Raw genomic sequence first — 6161 nt, forward strand, 5'->3', positions numbered from 1 at the left:
TCACCTAGTTGTTTTTAAGCACCAAAGCCACACAAATGCTTATCTATGATTTACTCGCCAACGGTATCAAAACGCGATGTTTAAGCCGTTAAGCCTACAGAACTGCTACCAAAAGAGCACGTCCGAGCAAACTTCATTTTAAAAGTCACACAATCCTGCCATCTGCTGATAATAAATAAAAATAGTGATCGTCTTTATGATCTAGTGGATTTGAATAAATTCACGAAACAGAATTATTCAAATTTGCAGTAAAAATAAAAGATATTAAAACTAAAATTAAATTGAAAACACAAAATACTAGCAATAAATATTTTGCTATAATGCATTTGACATGCTTATTTTCACCTATATTGATCTCTGAGAATATTTATAGATCATATAATGTAATATGTTAATTTCTATCTATCTAAACAAAATAAAGCGTAATGCAAACAAATATGTACAGACAAATAATCAGGTTTAAAATTATGATATCTCTATGACTGAGATGTGCAACTAAAATTCGAATTATTTTATCATACGACTTAATAGTTTTCTTATAAACTAAATAATAACAACCACAAAAAAGAAAACTTTTATTTTGCTTTTCATCAACGTTTTAGTGATAAATTCATCAAATTCAACAAAGGTTTTTAGGAAGAATATCATAGTATTAAAAACAAAAAAAATGTTATCAAATATTTATTACTATTTTGACAGTAATTGGCCAAAAAACAGTAACAATAAATTACGATATTCTAGAAAGATGATCAAATAAATATTATTTATAATTTTACGTTATGAACTAAGTATGTTTTTTGTGTTTATATTGCTTAAATTCAAATTTAGTATTAACCACTCTCAAAAAAATTAAAAACATATTCTTATTTATTATGAAAACAAGATAAAACTATTTTAAAATATTAATAACAATAAGATCATGTTATTGTGATTTTTATGCACTAACCAATAGCTGTTTATTTCAATACAAAATATATATTGTTTGAATTGTGACTTTGAAATTTAAATCTCGTAAGCCTTTGAATTTGTTTAATTGACGGAAATAGCAATAGATGTCGCTAAACTATTAGATGAAAGAACTTCTAATGAATAGTATTTTCAATCCTGAGATGTATTGAAATTCATATTATTTTGATCTTTTTAGTGATTAGTAACTTCTAGTCCGCTGGATTATAACGTCAAAAAACTGAGTTTCAATATCAGGTGTCAAAACACCATATAGAGGCAGTTGTGGAACTTTTTGTTTCGCCACCCGCTAGTACAGCGGTATGTCTCTGGATTTACAACACTAAAATCAGGGGTTCGATTTCCCTCGGTGGGCTGAGCAGATAGCCCTATGTGGCTTTGCTATAAGAAAAACATACACACAGCTTTATGTTTAAATCAAACATCAAAATAATTAAATTTATAACAATGCCATGTATAAGAGGTTCTTTTTGTTGTTGTGTTTTGCAGCTTCGTCATAACGTTGTTAAAATTATTTCATCCATCTCTTGTGAAATCGAGAAATATTTATTTCCCTACTTGTGCATTTTGATGTTAGTATGCGAAGTTTCTAGGCCTTTTTTAATAAATCCCCAACTAAAAGGTATGTTCACTGTGCATAAAGATATGATATTTTCACAATCAAATTTTCCATATAAAAATATTTTTAATCGAAAAAAAAGAAACAAGACTATTTCGGTCTTTTCTGCTCATTCTGCTAATATAAGCATAATTGCTACTTTTCTCTAGAGATACAAATGAAAAATGTTTTGATTTATTTTAAACAATGCTTGCTTCTTGAATAGATGTATTCAAAATATTAATCATCAACTTTCCATACTTTTTAATTCTGGTAACACATGAAGTTTTCTATAAAAACGACAGTATCCTTATTCTTTGTCTAACAATAAAAAAATTAATGAAAGTATTCTTTACCATAGTCGTATAATACAAAGAGGAAAATTCAGTTATATTTCAAAGTGTGTTAATTTTTTGAAGACAGTTTAATGCTAGTTATAATACAAAATTGAAAAGAACAGGAAACTTCATGCAGACTCATTAACTTACTTTACTTGTGATTGTTAATGTTTTTCGGACGTGGATACTTATCTAATAGCCTTTTACATAGTATTTTAGTAGTAGCGCTGTTTTTGCTTCCGCAAATTTGGAATAGATGGCGCAAGACTTTAATAATGTCTTGGTTTCCTTTCTGTCGTAGTATTATTTTATTTTATTGTAAATTTTAATTTTCAGTTTATCGAAATTTATTTTTTGGCCTCTTTCTTTTCTTTTTGAAATAAATATAGATTGAATAGTTAATTTTAGTTTCAGATCCACTGATAGAAAAATACTTTGTTGAAGAGAAACTTTAAAAATGTTAAACTAATTCAGAAAAACACATTTTTCTAGCAAATAATTTAGACAGTTCAAATATTTAGAAAGTATAAGGCCATCAATTTGTTTCTAATAAGAAGTGAGAGTTTACTGCTCATTTAAAATTATGCATATAAAAACTGAACATAATTTTATTAAAAAAAAATTAACAATAGTAGTTACTCCTCACACCTATGCCAAAGAATGTCATCATTACACTGACTGTTTGACATAATAATTTCCCAAAATATGAACAGATGGCACATTGCTAAGCCGCCACGACACTTGACAAAGAAAGTTGTCTGTTCCCAGAGGTCACTTGCTGGACGTGACATCATAGTTAAATTGTCACTCAATAAAGAGGGTATTGATTAGGCCACGAAGTGACACCAGAAAGCGTGTTGCTATGATGAGCAATCAGACATTTTGCGAGCGAACCGCCAGAGGATGAAAATGTGTCATCAACTTTAGAGTATCAAAGTCTTAAAATTAATTATTTAATCTAATTTGCACAAAGCTGTGTTCACAATTATCGCAATTGTAATTTTTCGCTTTATAAGTAAAAAAAACATCTATTATATTAATCTTATCAAGTTAATAGTTTGCTCTTAGAAATTGCATAAGTCTTACAAAGGCATATGGTGTTTCTCAAGATAGATAGTGTTGCTAAGGTTTTATAGAAGGAGGATGTTAATAAAGACATTGTTCACATAGTTCGAAGAATCATCAATTAATGAAGAGTATTTTACCTTATTTGTGTTTCATATCTTTTACAAGTCCCAAAAGGGACTTTTTGTGATAACATCTCTAAATATCGTGCAATAATTTAACATACAACCTTGCTGTTACACTAGTTTCACCTTACGGATTAAATATATTCTATGGATTAAATATAGCATTCCTATGCTATTCCTCTACTCGTATAACTATAATTTTATTGTGTGTAACAGTAAAATAGTTCTTGACAAAAATATTTCGTTTTACACATGTTGATATTTACTTTATGTGTTTCACTTGTGTTTTACAAAGACTGACAGTGCTTCTAAAAGAGGATAGTTTTACCATACTTCTATATAATTGCACACTGATTTCCATTTGTCTCAAATTATGTTTATATTTTTATTTATACATATTTAACTTATTAGTTGTCTGGAATTAAGCATGAAGCTACACAATGGGTTATCTGTGTTCTGTCCTTCACAAATATTCTAGTGGTGAGTCCGCAGAAATTCCGCTGGGCCACTGCAAAGGATAATGTTTCTATAATCATACAGTGTTACTATACTTCCATAGAATTGCATAAAGATTTCAGTTTCTCCCCACTTATGCTTATCTTTACATTTATATAGTTATCTTATTGCATATGTTTTACAAAGATGAATGATGTTACTAACACATTTAACGTTTTACTGAAAAGTTGTAATGACATATAATTACTGTTTCTTTAAATATTTAACAAGCTTATTAATTTTTATAACTTAGTATGCTTTTAATGTACAGATTATAGTTTTCACTTCTTAATATTATTAATTTGCATGAAATACTTTTGGCATTTTCTGATGTTTTATATGTAAAGTATTTATCACTAATAATATCTATAATAAATGTATTGTATAATATTTATTTGCCCTGAAAAGGACCCTTATTTAAATCTCATAATTAAGCTGATAAATTAATTTGTTCTGGTAATTTTTTTTTAAATCTATGTAAATAACTATATTTAACTATTACTACTGTAGAGATATTATTCTTACTGTCTTATAGAAAACTTTTTACAGATTTTATTTTTTGATGAATTAGATATAATACTTCTATATTTCTACTAAAATATATCAGTACAGTTACAAACGAACTTTCTTCTGCAATATAGGTTACAAACACAATACAAGGTTTGATAGATCACCTTTCAATCTATTACTGGCGCATCCCAACTGATAAGATAGTTCGAAGTTCTGACCATAGTGTTTGCTTAAGGTTGAAACAAGAAATGCTTTTGTTTCAATAAAACCGACAGTTAAACTAGAAATTCTATTTTTGCATCTTTCACTTTATGTACGCTATAAAATTTAAACCTATTCGTTCAATAAAAAGTACATTACATTTTATTCCAAATTAATATAACTGAAAAAAGTTGATATTCATAATCGTAAAGGTTCCTTCACTTATAAATCAAGTAATTATTCTTTTACATTTTATAAATCTAACACATTTACTGTTTATCACTACAACAACAATGTAAAACTACAAGCATGCTAAAATATTTATCAACAAAGTTTCATAATAACTAGTTAGCTTATAACATACTGCACTGTTTTTCAAACATAATTTTCTATATTAGAATTTCAATTAGCTTATTCTTTTCATTTGTATAAAATTATGTGAAAACAAACAATAAATTAATCGTGTCACATCGTAATGAAGTCATGCCACTACATAAATAAACTAATAAAAGATTCAAATCGAACTAAATATGTAAGATTTCAATTTGTATGATCAGAAAACTGTTTTACATTAAAATTTTCTGATATATGTTTTGAAACAAACTTACGATAACATGTAATGCGTTATCTCCCACTTCCTATTTATAGGAATATTATCAAATATGTTAATTGTCTGTTACAACTCAGTGTTCTGTGATTTTCTTATATAAAACTCACATTTTGCTTAAAATGCTATCATTAATCTGTGTAAGTAAAATAACAGAGTTAACAAGTATCACACCAACTGAAACATTTGTTGACAAAACCTCAATATACTTTTGTTTAAGCGCAACGTTCAATAATTAACGGTCTGAGCTTTTCTCACCACAGGGATTGAAGCTCGAATTTTAGTACTATAAGTCCTCAGACTTATACTTGGGATACCGGATTCGCGATATCAAACATAAACAGTTCAATATTTCTGTAAATTTTCGATAAGTTTTGTGTGTTTGTTTGTCCTCTATTGGATCTGTCAAATATGACTTAATAAATTAGGAATGATTCATGAAGTGTGAAGAAGTATTTTTTCTTTTAATATGCTTAGATTTTTTAGTTTCAGTATTGGCTAAATATAAATTAGTCAGTGTCTGTGGGGAAGGGGGACACGAGGGGATACTACTGAGATTTCTAAAGTTTATTTTTTCATTATATGAAGAATACACACAATCTATATATTTTTAATCAATAGTGAAATATTTAGGACAAAAACAGAAGCACCGTTTATATTCATAACCGATAAAACATTACTTCTACAATTTGGCTTTCACATCTCACCACTCATTTGAGAGATTTATTTTTCACATATTGTTTATACATACTTTCAAGATAGATACACTTATATTAAGTGAGATGTTTTAACTCACGTGTTAATTATTACCTTTAGATAAAAAATAAAACTGAAAATAATATGTTATTTAAATAACCAAGCCCAGTTTTATTCTTATATCTTTTCAATCTTTATGTATCCAGTGGCATGTTTCGAAAGAAACAACACATTTTTATATTTAAAATTATTAAATTTTTCGTTTCCAAATTCCATCAATTGTTTGAATGATTTAACAATAATTGACATAAACAACTCCTAACAATCTGCTAGTATTTCAAAGCTATCTGTAAGACATGGATGTAACTTGGACTAAGAGGTACGATTAAAAATAGACATAAGAAAAAATTGTATAACAAGAAGGAATCCGGTATATAATAACTAAAAAGCTACAGTTTTGTTTTTGGAATAGAATGCTAGTTTCGTTAGTGCTACACGTAATTTATCTCGTACTAGCCTCCAATTTATTATGTTGCGTATTACGATATCCCGAAACTGTT

Source organism: Tachypleus tridentatus, chromosome 8 (genome assembly GCF_004210375.1).
Source record: "Tachypleus tridentatus isolate NWPU-2018 chromosome 8, ASM421037v1, whole genome shotgun sequence".
In the NCBI taxonomy this organism is placed as follows: Eukaryota; Metazoa; Arthropoda; class Merostomata; order Xiphosura; family Limulidae; genus Tachypleus; species Tachypleus tridentatus.